This window comes from Aotus nancymaae, unplaced genomic scaffold (assembly GCF_030222135.1).
Source record: "Aotus nancymaae isolate 86718 unplaced genomic scaffold, 86718_ANA_hifiasm-v0.15.2.pri h1tg000011l, whole genome shotgun sequence".
Classification (NCBI taxonomy): Eukaryota; Metazoa; Chordata; class Mammalia; order Primates; family Aotidae; genus Aotus; species Aotus nancymaae.
Window position 1 is genome coordinate 83296752 of NW_026988422.1, and position 20639 is coordinate 83317390.

At 48.6% G+C, this 20639-nt stretch overlaps 1 pseudogene; it reads left to right on the plus strand.

Annotated features, from left to right (window-relative positions):
* Positions 1 to 13174: 13174 nt before the first annotated feature.
* LOC105730108 (voltage-dependent anion-selective channel protein 3-like) lies at positions 13175 to 13939 on the plus strand (annotated as a pseudogene).
* Positions 13940 to 20639: the final 6700 nt, after the last annotated feature.

Genomic DNA, 20639 nt, shown 5'->3' on the forward strand with positions numbered 1-20639 from the left:
GTAGTAATGGCGGTGATGCTGATGATGGATGGTGATGGTGATGATGATGGTGGTGATGCTGATGAAGGTGATGCTGATGCTAATAATGGTGCTGATGCTGGTGATCATACTGGTGATGGTAGTAATGGTGGTGATGCTGATGATGGTGATGGTCATGGTCATGGTGATGGTGGTGGTGATGCTGGTGTAAACCTCAAAAATTTGAGACAGGTCTCAGTTAATTTAGAAAGTTTATTTTGCCAAGGTTGAGAATGCACCTGTGACACAGCCTCAGGAAATCCAGACAACATGTGCCCAAGATGGTTAGGGCACAGCTTGGTTTTATACATTTTAGGGAGACATGAGACATCAATGAATATATGTAGGAAGTACATTAGTTCCATCCAAAAAGGCGGAGACAACTCAAAGCAAGGCCCCCACCCTGGGGGCTTCCAGGTGACAGGTAAGTGAGAGACAGATGGTCGCATTCTTTTGAGTTTCTGGTAAGTCTTTCCAAAGGAGGCAATCAGAAGTTGCATCTATCTCTGTGAGCCGAGGGGTGACTTGGAATAGAACGGGAGGCAGATCGCCCTAAGCAGTTCACAGGAGCCTTCCACACCGGTGATCGTGGTGGTGATGGTGGTGCTAATGGTGATGCTGATGATGGTAGTGATGGTGGTGGTGATGATGGTCGTGATTATGATAGTGATAGTAATGGTAGTGATGATGGTGGTGATGGTTGTGAAGCTGATGGTGGCGGTGGTAATGGTGGTGATGCTGGTAATTGTGGTGGTGATAATGGTGGTGATGCTGGAGATTATGGTGGTGATGGTGTTGATGATGGTTATGATAGTGATAGTTATGATAGTGATGATGGTGGCACTGATAGTGGTGATGGTGATGACAGCAGTGATGCTGGTGGTGATGATGGCACTGATGGTGGTGATGTTGATGCTGATGATGGTGGTGATGATGGTGGTGATGATGGTGGCAATAGTGATGATGGTTGTGATGCTGATGATGATGGTGGCGATGATGGTGGTGGTGATGGTGGCAATAGTGATGGTGATGGTGTGATGATGGTTGTGATGCTGATGATGGTGGTGATGGTGATGACAGCAGTGATGCTGGTGGTGATGATGGTGATGGCACTGATGGTGGTGATGTTGATGCTGACGATGGTGGTGATGATGGTGAAGGTGATGGCACTGATGGTGGTGATGTTGATGCTGACGATGGTGGTGATGATGGTGGTGATGATGGTGGCAATAGTGATGATGATGGTTGTGATGCTGATGATGGTGGTGATGATGGCAGTGATGCTGGTGGTGGTGATGGTGGCAATAGTGATGGTGATGGTGTGATGATGGTTGTGATGCTGATGATGGTGGTGATGGTGATGGCAGTGATGCTGATGGTGATGGTGGTGATGCTGGTGATTATGGTGGTGATGACAGCAGTGATGGTGGCGATAGTGATGGTGACGGTGATGATGATGATGCCTGTGATGCTGATGATGGTGGTGATGGTGATGGCAGTGATGCTGATGGTGATGGTGGTGATGCTGGTGATTATGGTGGTGATGATGGCAGTGATGGTGGCGATAGTGATGGTGACGGTGATGATGATGATGGCTGTGATGGTGATGGTGGTGGTGGTGGTGGTGGTGATGCTGATGCTGATTATGGTGGTGATGATGGCGGTGATGGTGGCGATAGTGATGATTAATGATGGCTGTGATGCTGATGATGGTGGTGATGGTGATGGTGGTGATAATAATGATAAGAAAAAACAATAAAGGCCACTTTTATTGAGTACCGTTTCTCCACAGTGTACTCGTGCTCCATACGCCCCGTTAGCATTGCTTAGTGAGCTCTTACCCCTTGCCAGGTACTGTTGGAGGCGCCTTACACATGACAGCTCCTTTGGCACTCTCAAGAGTCCTGTGAGAGGGTCACGCAGTGACGCAGCTGGGATTTTACCCCATGTAATCAGGTTTCCGAGATCACACTCAGCCACTGCACTGTTCTGCCTCTGCAAGACTTGAGGGCTCCGCTCCGTGAGGAGCCAAGGCATGTGTCCACACCATCTCTCCACAGATGCTGCCTCTGCCCTGGAGGGCCACCGTCACTGCTGGCCTGTCTGCAGCCATGCTGGCCTTCCTCCAGGCAGTCTGAGTGACCTTTCCAAACCATAAATCTGATCATGTCACTCTCTTGCTTAAAAGTTCTTAGTGGTTCTTAGGAAAAAGCTCCTTCTTGTTACACACAGGACCTGTCAGTGAGCTCTGGTTCCTCTCCAGCACTGTCTCAGCTCCTGCCACTGAGCCTCTCTCTGTCCTGCCACCGTGGCGGTTGGGGGGTCACCTCTGTTGCCACCCAGTCTTTGCTTGTGCTCCATGCTCCCCAACCCTCTTCCTCCCATCATTCTGGCCAACCCCCATAACTTTCAGAACTCAGCTCAAAAGTCACTTCCGGCTGGGCGGGGTTGCTCATGCCAGTAATCCCAACACTTTGGGAGGCCGAGGCAGGTGGATCACTTGAGGCCAGGAGTTCGAAACCAGCCTGGCCAACATGGTGAAACCCCATCTCTACTAAAAATACAAAAATTAGCAGGGTGTGGTGACGCATGCCTGTAATTCCAGCTACTTGGGAGACTGAGGCACGAGAGTCACTTGAATCTTGGAAGTGGAGGTTGCAGTGAGTGAGCTGTGATTGTGCCACTGTGCTCCAGCCTGGGCAACAGTGAGACTCCATTTCAAAAAAAAAAAAAAAAAGCTGGCTGGGTGCAGTAGCTCACGCCTGTAATCCCAGCACTTTGAGAGGCCAAGGTGGGTGGATCATTTGAGATCAGGAGTTGGGAGATCAGCCTGGCCAACAGGGTGAAACCCCGTCTCTACTAAAAATACAAAAATTAGCTGGATATGGTGGCGCAAACCTGTAATCCCAGCTACTCGGGAGACTGAGGCAGGAGAATCACTTGAGCCTGGGAGGTGGAGGTTGTGATGAGCTGAGATCAAGCCACTGCACTCCAGTTTAGATGACAGAGTGAGACCCTGTCTAAAAAAAAAAAAAAAAGGCATGGTGTCTCATACCTGTAATCCCAGCACTCTGGGAGGCCAAGGAGGGTGAATCACCTAAGGTCAGGAGTTCGAGACCAGCCTGACCAACATGGTGAAACCCCATCTCTACTAAATAAAAAAAATTAGCTGGGTGTGGTGGCACATGCCTGTAATCTCAGCTGCTTGGGAGGCTGAGGCAGGAGAATAGCTTGAACCCGGGAAGCGGAGGTTGCAGTGAGCTGAGATTGTGCCATTGCACTCCAGCCTGGGCAACAGAGTGAAACTCATCTCAAAAAAAAAAAAAAGTCACTTATTCCAAGAAGGCTTCCCTGAGCGCCAAGACTGGTTCTGGTCCTTTCTGTGTGTGCCCACCTCCGCGTTGTGCTTTCCTTCTCATGCTGAATTGCGGGTGTAGGTTTATTTGCCTCTAACCCTCCTGCCCATCAGCTCCCTGAGGTGGAAGCACCCTGCGTGTTGGGCACTCTTCCTTCCCGTCACCCAGCACAGGGCCTGGTGCCCACGCGTTGTCAGAAGTGTGCCGTGAATACATGAAGGAGTGGACTGTGAGCCTTTGACCTTGCAGTGCCCTGGCCCTTCGTCCTGAGTATCTTTTCCTGCTTTCGGTGTTTTGCTGTGGCAAAAAGAGGGGATGCAGTGAGCAGCTGTCCACTGAGCTTTGCTTTTAGTTAAATTTATTTCTTTGAGGCAAATGCCCAGAAGTGGAATTACTGAGTTAGCAGGCGAGATCATCTTTATGTCTCCTGATGTGTTTTGCAAAAATGAATTCCAAAATTATGGTAGCAATTTGGTAGATTTTTTTTCTTTTTTAGCAATCTAATCCTCTCTCTCTTTTTAAGTGTCTTCCTGGCGGAAGCCACACAAAGCTATTTTTACCTAAAGGCTGTAAACCTCATCATTCTCCAAGGAGAAAGTCGGGCATGTGTGAGTGAGGAAGCTGTCTACCCACCTCACAGGCTGGTCAGCCCTATGCTCTTGCCAAGCTCTAGGTCATTTGGGAAAAGCAAGTTGAAATTATATTCCAAATTAGGCAGTGGTTTTGTGAAAGAAGAACACACACGCACAGTCACACACATATTCATCTCCATCTGGGGGCCAAGCTATGAACATCTTTATAATTCAAAGAAACCAGAAGGTTATCAAAGCAAAACCGAGCAACTTTGGCAGGTGAATGTTATGAAAAGGTGGTGGAAGCAGCGTGGGAGTCGGAGGATCACCTGGTTTTCACACTTTGTTTCAACAGTGTGATGATTAATTTCATGTGTCAACTTGACTGGGCGAAGGGATGTCCAGATAGCTGGTCAAACCTCCTTCTGGTGGTGTAGACTGAATAAGGAAGCTCGATCTCACCAATGCTGGGTGGCAGGGGCGGGGGTAGTCATCCAGCTTGCTGAGAGCCTGAACAGAACGAAAAGCTAAAGGAAGGACGAACTTTCTCTCTCTGTTTGACATCTACTAGGACATCAATCTTCTCCTGCCCCTGAACACTGAAGCTCCTGGTTGTCAAGCCTTTGGACTTGGACTGGGATTCCCACCACTGGCTCCCCTTGTCCTCAGGCCTTCAAGTGTGAACTGGAGCCACACCACCAGCTTTCCTGAGCTAGCAGCTTGCAGATGGCTGATCATGGGACATCTCAGCCTCCATAAGTGCATAAGCCAGTCCCTCATAAGAACTCTCTTTCTGTAGATCTACGCACTATTCATCCTATTGGCTCCGTTTCTCTGAAGAACCCTGACTAATACCAGCAGCAGAACATTTTTTCAGATGAAATCAGACAAGAAAATCCACTCTCTAATAAGGCTGAGAATGAGGCTGCTCTGGCGGAAGCAGTCAGAGGTGGTGGTGACTCAGAACCACTCTCACCCTATGCTCGTTTCTTCCTCCTCCCTAGCACCCCTGCCCCAGCCACCTCCAGCTGCCCCATGCGGCTCCAGAGTCTGCCATCTTGGAGCCGCCTCTGGAGGAAACTGAGGCCCAGGGAGAGGAAAGACTTGCACAAGTCACACAGTGAGGGGTGGCAGAGCCACCTGCCGGGCTCCTGGCCCAGTCTCGGGATGGTTCTCAGCTGTTGTCTTGACAGGAGCCTGCTGGATTATTCACAGTTAACAATAGACACTTCTTCAAGGACGGCCCAAGATGGCTGGTTTCACCTGGTGCTTAACCACCCAGGTGCCCCCAGGTTCTAGTTTGGTATTTAAATTCTGTCCAATTTAAGTTCCCCTATTACCAATATTTTCACGTGTTTAATTTTTAGGAAAATCCCCCATTGCATGAAGAATGGGTGAACATTCATTGAAACGCAACTGCAATAACGTCCCCTGGAAATTAACGTCCTCTCTTTTGCCCCTGTGAGTCTGTCTCATTCCTCACTCTTCGTGTTCTGTGCTTTTTTAATTTAATTTTATTTTTTGGACATTGTGAGTTTTCAATTTTATTTTATTTTTGAAAACGCAGATTTTAATTTTATTTTTCAGTGATTCAGTCATCTAATTCACTATTTTCAGCTTTTATCTTTGTTCATTTCCTCCTCATAATTTTTTTTTATTTTGTTGTGTTTTTTGTTGTTGTTATTTGTTTGTTTGTTTTTGAGACAGAGTGTCGCTCAGTCGCCCAGGCTGGAGTGCGATGGTGCGATCTCGGCTCACTGCAACCTCCACTTCCCACACTCGAGTGATTCTCCTACCTCAGCTTCCCAAGTAGCTGGGATTACAGGCTCTCACCACCAGGTCCGGCTTTTAGTAGAGATGGGGGTTTCACCATGTTGGCCAGGCTGGTTTTGAACTCCTGACCTCAAATGATCCACCCACCTCGGCCTCCCAAAGTGCTGGGATTACAGGCGTGAGCCACCACGCCCGGCCTGTTTTGTTGTGTTTTAATTGAATATTTACTTCACTTATATATATTCTTTGTTTTGTTTTGCCTTTTTAAGACAGGGTTTCACTCCCGTTGGCCAGGCTGGAGTGCCGCGGTGCGATCTCGGCTCACTACAACCTCTGCCTCCTGGGCTCAAGCGATTCTCCTGCCTCCACCTCCTGAGTACCTGGGATTACAGGCATGTGCCACCACACCCAGCTACTTTTTGTATTTTGAGTAGAGATGGGGTTTCGCCATGTTGGCCAGGCTGGTCTTGAACTCCTGACATCAAGTGATCCACCTGCCTTGGGCTCCCTAAGTGCTGAGATTACAAGCCTGCCCCACAGTGCCCAGTCCATTTATATATATTCTTGTTGTATATAAATACAACCAAGTGTTGTGTAAATAATAATAAAAGTGTTTATCCCGTAAGTGTTGCTATGTAGTTGTCTCACTTTCATTAGTTTCTTTTTAATTTGTAGTTTTAACGTTGATTTCTTTTTTTTTTAAATTGAGACAAGGTCTCATTCTGTTATCCAGGCTGGAGTGCTGTGGCGTGATCACAGCTCACTGTGGCCTCCACCTTCCAGGCTCAGGCAACCCTCCCACCTCAGCCTCCTGAATAGCTGAGACTACAGGTGCACACCCCCACACCTGGTTAATTTTTGTATTTTTTGTAGAGTCAGGGTTTTACCACGTTGCCCAGGCTGGTCTTAAACTCCTGGGCTCAAGTGATCCTTCTGCCTCAGCCTACCAAGATGCTGGGATTATATGTGTAAGCCACCATGCCTGGCCAATTTCTTCTTTAAGCTAAAACTTATCTGTAATAGAAGAGTATGTTTATACTTCTAATCTAATGTTTTGTTATGTTTCCTATGGTTATTTAGGGTTGTTATTTTTTTTTTTTGACTCCAGTGAAATTTCTGAACCCCACAGATAACATTCTGTACATAAGTAACCTGTTTGTTCTGCCTGGAAGCCAATATCAGATTACTCTCATAGAGATGTACCCCTTATGTCCACCTCAGTATGCCCAGACCTAATACCTGTGAACATGTAGGTTATGTGGCAAAGGGGAATTAAGGTTTCAGGTAGAATAAAGGTGGCTAATTGGATGACCTTAAAATAGGGAGATTATCATGGATCATTACACCTGCAGCCACTGGGCCCAATGTCATCACAAGGGTCCCTAACAGTGGAAGGCAGAGGCACAGGAGGTCAGAGGGAGACACCACATCCAATGAAGGCAGTGACGCCACGTGAGAGACACTCAACCCGCATGGCTGGCTTTGAAGAGGGCCACAGCCTAAGGGGCCACAAGCCCAGGACTATGGGCAGCCTCCTAGAGAAGGTAGACGAGGCAAGGAAACTCGCCCAGATCCTCCGGGAGAACACAGCGCTACTGGCACCTTGGCTTCAGCCCGGAGAGACCCATGCCAGACTGCTGAGCTCTAGAACCGTCAGATGATAAAATGTGTGCCGTTGGAAGCCACTCAGCTGTTGGTAACTCACCCCAGCAATAGGAAACTGATATGATATGTGAAAAACGGACTTCGATTGGTTACTAGGTTTCTTTTTTCTTTTTCTTTTTGTTTTTTTAAGCAGGGTTTCGCTCTGTTGCCCAGGCTTGAGTGCAGTAGCACAATCTTGGCTCACTGCAGCCTCGGCCTCCTGGACACAAGCAATTCTCCCACCTTAGCCTCCCGAGTAGCTGGGACTACAGGCACCTGCCGTCATGCCCAGCTAATTTTTGTATTTTTTGTAGTGACAGGGTCTAGCCATGTTGCCCAGGCTGCTCTCAAACTCCTGGGCTCAAGTGATTCCCCTGCCTCAGCCTCCCAAAGTGTTGGGGTGATAGGTGTGAGCCGCCACACCCAGCCAGTTACCGGATTTCTTGTCTGCAATTTGAAGCTAGAAGTTTATAGACCTGAGAAAAGAGGACTGCCAGCCTAAAATCTCCTGGCTAAGATATCATTCACGTGGGAGGGCAAAATGAGGGCATTTCTGCCAGAAATGGTTTAGGTATGCATCTTCCTAAACTAATCCTCTCTGATACCTCCCAGGCTCTTTTTAAAAATAGCTTTATTGAGATATAATTCACAGGCCACAAAATTCACCCACCTAAGGTATGCCATTCGATGGTTTTCGTATATTTGCAGAGGTGTGCTACCATCACCATTATCTAATTTTAGAAACATTTTCACCACCCACACCCCCCAGTGTGTTCCTTTGCTCAGGCTGCCCTAACAAAATGCCGCAGACTGTGTGGTTAAACAACAGAAATCGATTTGCTCACAGTTCTGGAGTCTGGATATCCAAGATCAAGATATCAGCAGGGTTGGTCTCTTTTTTTGAGACCGGATCTCACTCTGTCACCCAGGCTGGAGTGCAGTGGCACAATCTTGGCTCACTGCCACCTCTGCCTCCTGGGCTCAAGTGAGCCTCCCATCTAAGCCTCCTTGGTAGCTGGGACCACAGGCACACATTACCACACCCAGCTAATTTTTGTATTTTTTGTGGAGATGGAGTTTTGCCGTTTTGCCCAGGCTGGTCTTGAACTCCTGAGCTCAAGTGATCCACCCACTTCGGCCTCCCAAAGTGCTGGGCTTACAGGCGTGAGCCACCGTGCCCAGACAGTTGGTTTCTTCTGAAGCCTCTCTTCCCGCCTTTCAGATGGCTGTCTCGTGGCATCCTTATGGGGTCCCTTCCTCTGTCTCTGCCGTTTCTCTGTATCTGAATCTTCTCTTCTTATAAGGACAACCATCATATTTGGATTACAGCACCCTGATCAGCCTCATTTAACTTAAATACCTTTTTTTCAACTCCTCCTGAATCTCCCTAGAAATATATTTTGAGGTACTATGGAGTACTATGGGGTACCCAGCCCCAAGCAACCACAAAGCTCTTTCCATCTCGATGGGTCTGATTTGCCTCTTCTTGAGATTTTATATAAATGGATGATACAATACCTAGTCTTTTGTGACTGTCTTCTTTCACTTAACAATGTTTTCGAGGCTCATTAATATCGTAGCCTGTATTGCTACTTTGTTCCTTTTTACTGCCAAATAATATTCCGTCGTATGAATATACCAGCTTTGTTTATCCATTCATCTGTTGAGGGACATCTGAGCTCTTTCCACTTTTTGACTACTGTGAAAAATGCTGCCACGAATATTTGTGTGCAAGCTTTTGTGTGGACCTGCTAGTCATCTCGTAACTCTATGTTGAGCCTTTTGAAGAACTGCCAATGTTTTTCACTTTACAATTTCACCAGACTGTATGAGGGTTCCAATTTCTCTATAACTTCACTTGTTATTTTTCTTTTCAAAAAATTATAGCCGGCTAAGCACAGTGGTTCATGCCTATAATCCCAGCAATTTGGGAGGCCGAAGTGGGTGGATCACCTGAGGTCAGAAGTTCGAGACCAGTCTGGCTAACATGGTGGAAACCCATCTCTATTAAAAATACAAAAATTAGCCAGGCGTGGTGGTGCATGCCTAATCCCAGCTACTCGGGAGGCTGAGGCAGGAGAATTACTTGAACCTGGGAGATGGAGTTTGCAATGACCCAAGATCATGCCACTGCACTCCAGCCTGGATGTCAAGAGCACAACTCCGCCTCCAAAAAAAAAAAAATTATACCCATCCCAGTGGGTGTGAAGTTTTATCTCAATGTAGTTTTGATTTGCACTTTCCTAATATCTGATGATGTTGAGCTTCTCTTTAGGTACTTGTTGAACATTCATATTATATCTTCTTTAGAGAAATGTCTATTTAGACCCTTTGCTGACTTTTTTTTTCTTGAGATAGAGTCTCGCTCTGTCACCCAGGCTGGAGCGCAGTGGCGTGATCTCAGTGACGCAATCTCAGCTCACTACAACATTCACCTCCCAGGTTCGAGCGATTCTCCCACCTCAGCCTCCCAAGTAGCTGGGACTACAAGCGTGTGCCACCACGCCTGGCTTATTTTTGTATTTTTGGTAGAGACAGGATTTCGCCACATTGGCCAGACTGGTCTTAAACTCCTGACCTCAAGTGATCCCCCCGCGTCAGCCCCCCAAAGTGCTAGAATTACAGGCATGAGCCATCACGCTGGGTCCTTGCTGAGTTTTTAATTGGGTTGTCTTTTTATTTTTGAGTTCTAAGAGTGCATTATATATTCTGGATGCAAGGCTCTTTGCTATACTTTGAATGTTTGTTTCCCCAAACTTCATGTTGAAATTTGATTCCTAGTGGTGGAGGTGGGCTCAGTTTGAGTTGTGGGTGGGGGAATCCATATGAATACATTCATGTCTGTGGGAAGTAGAAAAGTTCCTCTGTAAAATTTCCTTTCTTGTTAAAGAATAAATCATAAGTGTGCTAATAACTCTTTGTTAAGCCCTGTCCTATGCAGCTGTTAGACGTGCCACGCTTACAGGCACGTAGTACATTCTGTGTCCTTGTACTTTAACCAATATATCTGTGCTGGACGTGCTCACAGGCATGTCACAGCTCTCCATTCCTTTTACTTGTTTAGAAAAGTTTTAAGTTACTAGCCAGTCAGGTTTTAGTTTAGATCGTGAGGTCTGGCTCCAGCCAAAGGAGATCAGACACAGCAGCAAGGATGACCCCAAATGCGTAAGGGATAAATGTGTGTGTTTTCCTTTGTTCATTGTACTCTCATGGCAAGGTGGGTAGTGAGGGTACCCTTCCTGCAGTCCAGGAAGTAAAAATTGTGTTGCTGAAAAATCCTTTGTCTCAGTGCTAGTTTTTCTTTGCAGCACTGAGCATCTATTTCCAACAACGTCCTCCCTGGTGGAGGAGAACTGACTTGGTTCCTGCTCTGTCAGTTCCAGAGACAGCTGGGTGTTAAAAGGAGCCCGGCCCCTCCTCTCCCTCTGGCTCCCTCTCTCGCCAGGTGATCTTCGCACACGTGGACTCCTTTCACCTTCCACCATGAATGCAAGCAGCCTGAGGCTCTCACCAGATGCCCAGTCTTCCAGCCAGCAGAGCCGTGAGCCACGCAAACCTCTTTATAAATTACCCAGCCTCACGTATTCCTTTATAGCAACAGTAAACAGACAAAAACAGAACTTATCAGATCTATGATATTTGCAAATATTTTCTCTCATTCCGTGGGTTGTCTTTTCACTTTTCTAGATGGTGTCATTTGCGGTGAAAGTTTTTAATACAAATGAAGTCTAATTTATTTATTTTTTTTGGTCACTTCTCCTTTTGGTGTCGTATCTAAAAAGCCTTCCACCTAACTCAAGATTATGAAGATTTGCATGTATGTTTTCTTCTAAGAGTTTTATAGTTTTAGCTCTTATATGAAGGTCTATGATCCATTTTGAGATCATTTTTATGAATGACATAAAGAGGGTTCAACGTTAGTCTTTTGCATGTGGGTATCTAACTGTTCCAGCACCATTTAGTAAAGCCTGTTCTTTAACTTGGCGCCTTTGCTGATAATCAGTTGACTGTAAAGTTAAGGGTTTAGGTTTATTTCTGGACTCTCTATTCTTTTTTTTTTTTTTGTGATGGAGTCTTGCTCTGTCACGCAGCCTGGAGTGCAGTGGCATGATCTCGGCTCACTGCAACCTCCATCTCCTGGGTTCAAGCGATTCTCCTGCCTCCACCTCCAAAGTAGCTGAGACTACAGCCATGCACCACCACACTCAGCTAATTTTTAGTAAAGATGGAGTTTCACCAATGGCCAGGCTGGTCTCGAACTCCTGACCTCAGGTGATCCACCCACCTTGGCCTCCAAAAGTGCTGGGATTACAGGCATGAGACACCTCTAATTAAACAGGGAGTAGTTTAATTAGAATTTCAGCTTTGGGTGTTGATGGTGAAGTGAGAATGCTGTTTCCAATAGAATGTATATACCAATAGAATGCTACGTGCATCGTATATACATACACATATACCAATCGAATGGTGTATACATTCTATTCCATCAACGTATATACCTGTCCTTATTCTTTTCCAAGATTGTCCTGGCTACTCTATGGTCCCTTGCACTTCCACATGAATTTTAGGATCAGCTTTCTAATTGCTCCACAGAATACATGGGGAAGCAGCTGGGATTTTTGACAGGGATGGCATTGAACCTGTAGATCAATTTGGGGTCTCTTGCCATTTTAATAATATCAGCTCTTTCAATCCATAGATGGATATCTTTGCATTTATAGGTTTCCTTTCATTTCTTTCAGAGACATTTCATAGTTTTCAGTATACAAGTCTTAACACTTCTTTGGTTAAATTCAATGTCAATAAGTCCTAAGTATTTTATTCTTTTGATGTCATGTAAATAGAATTGTTTTCTTAACTTCATTTTAAGATTGTTCATAGCAAGTCTATAGAAATGCAATTGATGTTTATATGTTGATCTTATATGCTTTGCCCTTGCAGAACTTATTAGTTCTGATAGTTTTTGAGTGGATTCCTTAGGAATTTCTATATGTAAGATCATGTCATCTGAAAATAGAGATGGCTTTACCTGTTTTTGTAACTGAAGTCCTCTTGGAACACGGTGACATCCACTCACCTACAGTCTACGACTGTCTTCAAGTTAAAGGCCAAGGGAAGTAGTGTGTTCCCGGAACCAAGCTGGGTCTGGCTGCGTTTTCTCGCGGCCCAATAATGAGAAGCAGACAAACTAGTAAAGAAGGGAATTTATTGCTGTAACCAGATACAGGGAGAAACCGGAGATAATTCCACCAGACCAACTCAAAGTGTTACAGTTTTCTTAGTGCTTATATACGTTGGGCTTATGTGCCTATGTGCAGTATAGCATTCACCTAGGTCTACTGGTAATTTTGTTTCAACTAGGAGGTCAGAGGCAAAAAAATGCTTGAGGGAGACAGGCCCTTGGGGCGGAGGTCTTTGATTTCATAAGAGCCTAAGAAAGATTTTTTTTTTTTTTGAGACACAGTCCACTCTGTCACCCCGGCTGGAGTGCGGTGGCGCGATCTCGGCTCACTGCAACCTCCACTTCCCAGATTCATGTGATTCTTCTGCCTCAGCCTCCTGAGTAGCTGGGACTTTACAGGCACGTGCCACCGTGCCCAGCTAATTTTTTGTATATTTAGTAGAGACGGGGTTTCACCATGTTAGCCAGGATGGTCTTGATCGCCTGACATTGTGATCCACCCACGTCGGCCTCCCAAAGTGCTGGGATTGCAGGCTTGAGCCACCACGCCCGGACAGATTTTTCTAAGATATATGTGACACACCAATTTACTATGACCTAGGAAAGGTTGCTGAGGATATGGCTTTGGCATGGCAAAGTTAGACCTGATAACCAAGTCTTGTAGTGGAGTGGAATTTTCTACTTCTGGTCATGCTTACACTGATAACAGGGAAAGCATCAGGCAACTTGGAAACCAAATATAAGGTCTATGACTATGAACTTGCCTTCACCCAAAAACAGAACGCAGACTCTTGGGACAGAAATCTCTTTGGAGAGTAAGTTGGCTGAAGGGCTGAAACTGACTCTTGATCTCATATTTATACCAAACACAGAGTGGAAAATTGAAGGCCTCCTATAAATGGGGTTGTTTAGTGTTGGCAGTAATGTTGATAGAGATTTTTCTGGACCAACCATCTATGGCTGGACTGTGTTGGCCTTTGAAGGGTGGCTTGTTGGCTATCAATGAGTTTTGACACGGCCAAATCCAAATTGTCACAGAATAATTTCACCCTGGGTTACAAGGCTGCAGACTTCCAGCTGCACACACATGTGAATGATGGCACTGAATATGGAGGTTCTTCTATTGACCAGAAGGTTAATGAGAAGACTGAAATGTCAATAAACCTTGCTTGGACGGCTGGGAGTAACAACACTCGTTTTGGCATTGCTGCTAAGTACAAGCTGGATTGTAGAACTTCTCTCTCTGTTAAAGTAAATAAGCTCAGCCTGATTGGACTGGATTATACCCAGACCCTTTGACCAGGATTCAAATTGACCTTATCAGCTTTACTCACTGGAAAGAACTCAACGCAGGAGGTCACGCGGTTGGCTTAGGATTCGAACTGGAAGCTTAATGTGGTTTGAGGAAAGCATCAGGTTTGTTCCTGGAAGTGAAGAAAAAGGAACCCACTGTGTTTTGGCCTTAAAATTCTTCTGTGAAATTTCAGCCAGGAGCAACGGCTCACGCCTGTAATCCCTGCACTTTGGGAGGCCAAGGCGAGCAGATCATAAAGTCAGGAGATTGAGACCATCCTGGCCAACATGGTGAAACCCTGTCTCTACTAAAAATACAAAAATTAGCTGTGTATGGTATCTCGTGCCTGTAAGCCCAGCTACTCAGGAGGCTGAAGCAGGAGAATTGCCTGAACCCAGGAGGCGGAGGTTGTAGTGAGCCAAGATCTGCACTCCAGCCTGATGACAGGGCCAGACTCCGTCTCAAAAACAAACAAACAAACAAAAAATTCTTCTGTGAAATTTCAAAAGTGTGAACTTTTTATCCTTCCAAAGAATTGTAATCCTCCCTGTAAGGTTTATTCTTGGGTTCTGGCCGCGTTTAAAATGAAGAAACTGAGGCCAGCGTGAAGATAATCCAATGCGAAGGAATTTATTCAGGCTCCCGGGCGAGTTTCTGCGTTCCGGACAACAAGGGCCGGAGAAGTCGCGCGGACTGCTCTCAGGCACAGGGTTTTATAGGGAGTGGAGGCGTCTGATTGGTCATTCCCCAGGTAAGTGGGACAGGATGGAGGGGAGTAGGGCCCGGATGGAACAAAATGGAGGGGAGTGCGGCCCAGATAGGACAAAATAGTAGGCAGGGAGTGGGGCCCGGATAGGACAAAATAGTAGGCAGGAAGACAAAATGGCAGGCACGGGGTGGGGCCTGCCGAAGACAAAATGGCAGGCACGGAGTGGGGCCTGAATAGGACAAAATAGTAAGTAGGGAGTGGGGCTTTTTTCCCCGGGCTCCCGTTGGGGGGTTGTGTGTCCAAGCTCCCGAAGAGGGAAGGGGGCATGTCCGAGCCCCCAGAGAGGGAAGAGGGCGTGTCCGAGCTCCCCGCGAGGGAGGGGGGGCGTGCCCGAACTCCCCGCAAGGGGAGGGGGTGTGTCCGAGCCCCCGGTGAGGAAACCGGCCTTACACTCCCCACACTGAGGTCTAGGGATGGCGAGTCTGTCCTGAGGGAGGCGCTTGAAGGCATGCCTAGAAGTCGTCACGTTTGCGCAACATTTCAGTTCAGTTCTGCAGTGTTTAAGGGTGTTCCTCAGCGACAGTGTCGTGTCATGTTAGAGGAGACCATCTGACAGTCCAGTCTGTACCTCACGCCCTGCATGTCCCACGTCGTCTTTTCATGACCTTGTAATATATTGATCTCTGTGCTATTGGGAAATTTTTGGTCTTGCATCAGAGTAAAATAAAATAAACCCATCATATTTGGAACATTAAAAAGAAAACGTGACAAGGTACGGTGGCTCACACCTGTAATCCCAACACTTTGGGAGGCTGAGGCTGGTGGATCACAAGGTCAGGAGTTCGAGACCATCCTGGCTAACATGGTGAAACCCCATCTCTACTAAAAATACCAAAAATTAGCCTGGTGTGGTGGCAGGCACCTGTAGTCCCAGGTACTCGGGAGGCTGAGGCAAGAGAATCTCTTAAACTCAGGAGGCGGAGGTTGCAGTGAGCGAAGACTGTGCCATTGCACTCCAACCTGGGTGACAGAGCAAGACTCCATGTCAAAAAAAAAAAAAAAAAACTGCTTGCTAAGTCTGATTAAGTTGTGTGGGCCCCAGTACCTTCAAGCCCTGTCTCCTGTGGTAGCAGAGCGATTATTTCCATGATTATTTATTGGTCTGGAGAGCTGCCTTAGACTGTCCAATGGATCTATTCAAACGGCTGCCTCTGTTACCTTGACTCGTCTCTGATTTCGTCGATCCGAGGCGGGCCCTGGCACTAGGAAGGTAAGGCTGGCTCCATTATTTTGGTTTGCTCCAGCAAGGGAGAAGCCCGTGCAAGGCTCCTACTGACCACGTTTCATTTCTAGCTTGCTGTCTGGGCACCGAGTTCCCCAGGTTTTACTATGTGCTCAGTGTTAAGGCAGCTCTGTGGAAGTGGCTCCATGTAAGCGGGGTGCTGTGCTGTGCGGAAGTGGCTCCGTGTAAGCGGGGTGCTGTGCTGTGCGGAAGTGGCTCCGTGTAAGCGGGGTGCTGTGCTGTGCGGAAGTGGCTCCGTGTACGCGGGGTGCTGTGCTGTGCGGAAGTGGCTCCATGTAAGCGGGGTGCTGTGCTGTGTGGAAGTGGCCCCATGTAAGCGGGGTGCTGTGCTGTGCGGAAGTGGCTCCGTGTAAGCGGGGTGCTGTGCTGTGCTGAAGTGGCTCCGTGTACCCCGGGGTGCTGTGCTGTGTGGAAGTGGCTCCGTGTACCCGGGGTACTGTGCTGTGCGGAAGTGGCTCCGTGTACGCGGGGTGCTGTGCTGTGCGGAAGTGGCTCCGTGTACGCGGGGTGCTGTGCTGTGCGGAAGTGGCTCCGTGTACGCGGGGTGCTGTGCTGTGCGGAAGTGGCTCCGTGTAACTCGGGTGCTGTGCTGTGCGGAAGTGGCTCCGTGTAAGCGGGTGCTGTGCTGTGCGGAAGTGGCCCCGTGTAAGCGGGGTGCTGTGCTGTATGGAAGTGGCTCCGTGTAAGCGGGTGCTGTGCTGTGCCGAAGTGGCCCCGTGTAAGCGGGGCGCTGTGCTGTGCGGAAGTGGCTCCGTGTACCCGGGGTGCTGTGCTGTGTTGTGTGGAAGTGGCTCCGTGTAAGCGGGGTGCTGTGCTGTGTGGAAGTGACTCGGTGTAAGCGGGGTGCTGTGCTGTGTGGAAGTGGCTCCGTGTAAGCGGGGTGCTGTGCTGTGCGGAAGTGGCTCCGTGTAAGCGGGGTGCTGTGCTGTGCTGAAGTGGCTCCGTGTACCCCGGGGTGCTGTGCTGTGTGGAAGTGGCTCCGTGTACCCGGGGTACTGTGCTGTGCGGAAGTGGCTCCGTGTACGCGGGGTGCTGTGCTGTGCGGAAGTGGCTCCGTGTACGCGGGGTGCTGTGCTGTGCGGAAGTGGCTCCGTGTACGCGGGGTGCTGTGCTGTGCGGAAGTGGCTCCGTGTAACTCGGGTGCTGTGCTGTGCGGAAGTGGCTCCGTGTAAGCGGGTGCTGTGCTGTGCGGAAGTGGCCCCGTGTAAGCGGGGTGCTGTGCTGTATGGAAGTGGCTCCGTGTACCCGGGGTGCTGTGCTGTGTGGAAGTGGCTCCGTATAAGCGGGGGCTGTGCTGTGCTGTGTGGAAGTGGCCCCGTGTAAGCGGGGTGCTGTGCTGTGTGGAAGTGGCTCCGTGTAAGCGGGGTGCTGTGCTGTGTGAAAGTGGCTCCGTGTACCCGGGGTGCTGTACTGTGCGGAAGTGGCTCCGTGTAAGCGGGGTGCTGTGCTGTGCTGTGTGGAAGTGGCTCCGTGTAAGCGGGGTGCTGTGCTGTGCGGAAGTGGCTCCGTGTAAGCGGGGTGCTGTGCTGTGTGGAAGTGGCTCCGTGTAAGCGGGGTGCTGTGCTGTGCGGAAGTGGCTCCGTGTAAGCGGGGTGCTGTGCTGTGTGGAAGTGGCTCTGTGTAACTCGGGTGCTATGCTGGCTGTCGACTCTCATGCAGGCCTGTCTGTGTGACTGTCAGGGAAAACTGGCCTGCCAAAGTTGTGATAGACCAAATGGCTTCTAAAAAGCCAAAAATGTGGATCAGTTGGTCCTCTGCGGAAAGTGTGCTGACCCTTACTCTGCAGTAGTGTCTTTTCTGGTTTTCACTGCCTCTAATTAATTTCTTAATTTTGAAATAATGTATTTTCTATTCTCAAGAGTTTTTTTGTTTTCCAATTGCTCTTATGCAAGACCTTCTTGACTCTCCGGATAACTTCTCTGTGATTCCCCCTTTAGACGTGTCACACTCTGATTGCTCTGCCTGGCAGAAGACTGTGCCTCCCTGGGTGGGGAGACTGCAGCTTTTTTTTTTTTTTTTTTGAGACGGACTCTCGCTCTGTCACCAGGCTGGAGTGCAGTGGCGCGATCTCAGCTCACTACAACCTCTGCCTCCCGGGTTCAAGCGATTCTCCTGCCTCAGCTTTCCCAGTAGCTGGGACACTGTGGTGTCCGCCACCACACCCAGCTAATTTTTGTATTTTTAGTAGAGAGGGGGTTTCGCCATGTTGGCCAGGATGTCTCCATCTCTTGACCTCATGATCCTCCTGCTTTGGCTTCCCAAAGTGCTGTAATTACAGGCATGAGCCACCGCACCCGGCTGACTGCAGCCTTTAAATTTCCCAACACCCCTGAAACGTCTGCTCATATTCAGAGGCCCAGGCCTCCCAGCCTCATTGTGAATGAAGTGCCTGGCTCCCACAAAGGCCTGGCTGCCAGGGTCCCCACGGTAACTGTGAGATAGCAGGCAGGAAAAGCGACCTGGAAGTTTCTTCCCCAAAGCTGATGGTGAACGGGCCCCAAAGCTGGAACTTGATGATTGGCTGGGAGAGAGGAGGGATTTTGGCTTTCCTAGGTGTGAGCTGGGTGGGGCTTCCCTTCCCAGCTGCCCCAGAGCTCCTGGGAATCGGCACAGACTCCAGCAGGACCCTTAGGCCTCTCCAGGATGGCTGGCTGGTTGTCCCAGGCATGTACTTGACTTAGTTTTCTTAATTCAATTAAATGGAGACGTTAAGTTCCTATAAAGCTGGAACACTCAAGACTTGGCTGCAGAACAGCAGGCGGGCTCCCGTCCAGTCCCATGAGACGGCCAGGTGGGAGGGGGTTCCTGGGGAACCTCGGAAGCTCACAGTGTTTGCGGCAGGGAGGAGCCTGGTCCCTCCTCTTCCTGTGTGGAACCTGGGATTCCAACTGCCGGGTGGGACGTGCTCCAGCCGAGAGACCTGGCCCTGAGAGAGTTCCTGTTACCCCGTTCCTTCCCTTTTCATTCAATCAAACCCTGCTTTACTCACCCTTTAAGCCATCTGTGAGCCTACATTTTCATGGCTGTGGGACAGACAAGAACCCCATCTTTAGCTGTACTAAGAAAAAGTCCTGCAACACTAGTGAGGCAGGAGACTATGGCCTGGAGGCAGGGAACCCAAGGACTTCTAGAACTAAATCAAATGGAGATACTTCAGCTATGACAGGAAATATCCTCTCCATTTACATAGGGTGGACACCAAGTAACCAGTGGAAACGTCTAGAGGGTGTTTAAACCCCAGAACGTTCTATAACGGGCTGTTGATCCCCTATGCTCGCCCACTCCGCCCTGTGCCTGTACTTCTATTTCCAATAAATCTCTGCTTCTGTTGCTTCGTTCTTTCCTTGCTTTGTTTGTGCGTTTTGTCCAATTCTTTGTTCAAGATGCCAAGAACTGGACACCCTCCTCCAGTAACGCTAGGTCCTCCTTCTCTCCTCAGAAACGGTGGCACTAAGAAGTTGCCCTCCATAGGACAGGTGACAAAGATCTTCCCCCAGCCCCGTCTGGCCACGCTTCTTAGTGATAGGTCCAGATCTCTAAGTCACCCCAGCAGAAGGCTGGAGTGCTCCCTGGTATGACCACAGGGCCCTCATCCCAGAGTCACCCCCCCTGCATTCAAAGCCAGTGACAAATGATCTAAGGGAAGCTCACTTTTGAGTGGAGGAGACTGAGGAGGGTGCAGTTAAAATAAGCTCTAAGCCAGCGGGGCACAGTGGCTCACACCTGAAATCCCAGCACTTTTGGAGGCTGAGGTCAGAAGTTCAAGACCAGCCTGGCCAACATGCTTTTCACCATCTCTGCTAAAAATACAAAAAATTAGCTGGGTGTGGTGGTGCACACCTGTAGTTCCAGCTACTGGGGAGGCTGAGGCATGAGAATCACTTGAACCTGGGAGGCGTAGGTTGCAGTGAGCTGAGATTATGCCACTGCACTCCAGCCTGGGTGACAGAGTGAGACTGTGTCTCAAAAAAAAAAAGAAAAAAGCTCCAGCTATGAAGCACAGACCATCTTCAAGTTGTGGAAGGCAAAATGGACCAGAAGTAATTTCTATTTCTGCCAGATGGAACACAAGCAGGAGCTGTGGTTTCCAAAAATGCCGGCACACACAGGCTAGTGGTGCCTGACCCTCCCAGGACACTGCTTGGGTTGGAATGGTGGCACTCACGCAGGATTCCTCCAATTCTGTACTGTCACAGCCCACAGGGCTGAGAGGCTGGCAGTACAAAGAGGAATGAGACTTGCTTGCTGCTTTCGTGACGTTCATAGCCTGGTGGCGGAGTCTGCAAGGACGAAGACAATCTCACAATCTCGATGCAGGAGGGCGGAGTGTGACCCAGAAACAGTGTGGAGAAGGAGCCAGCAGCCTGCGGTGCGGGAGGGTGGTGCCGAGCGCTCCAGGGGAGAGCTGACACATACGCAGGATTGAAGATGATTTGCCAGGTAGATTGAGGCAGCGGAAAAGGCAGGAGAGGAGGCAGACACGTCCCGAGGAGCTCAAGGCACATTAAATGAATGAATGAATGAATGAATGAATGAATGAATGAAAATTAACTGTGTTGTGTTTAAGGAAAACAACTGCTGGTAAAAACGGAGCTGGGCAATGAGATTGTAATGCTGGGGTTCAGGGGAGCCCTCAGTTCCCCTGAGAGGACGTTTCTCCAGGTTCCTGGTCTATCACTCCCAAGAATGGGAGAGGAGACCACCGTGCGGTGTGCAGTAAACGCTGGACTCGAAAGTGTTTGTAGAAAGTGATTTGTTTAGGTAGAGAAAGAGAAACAGGAGAAGGAG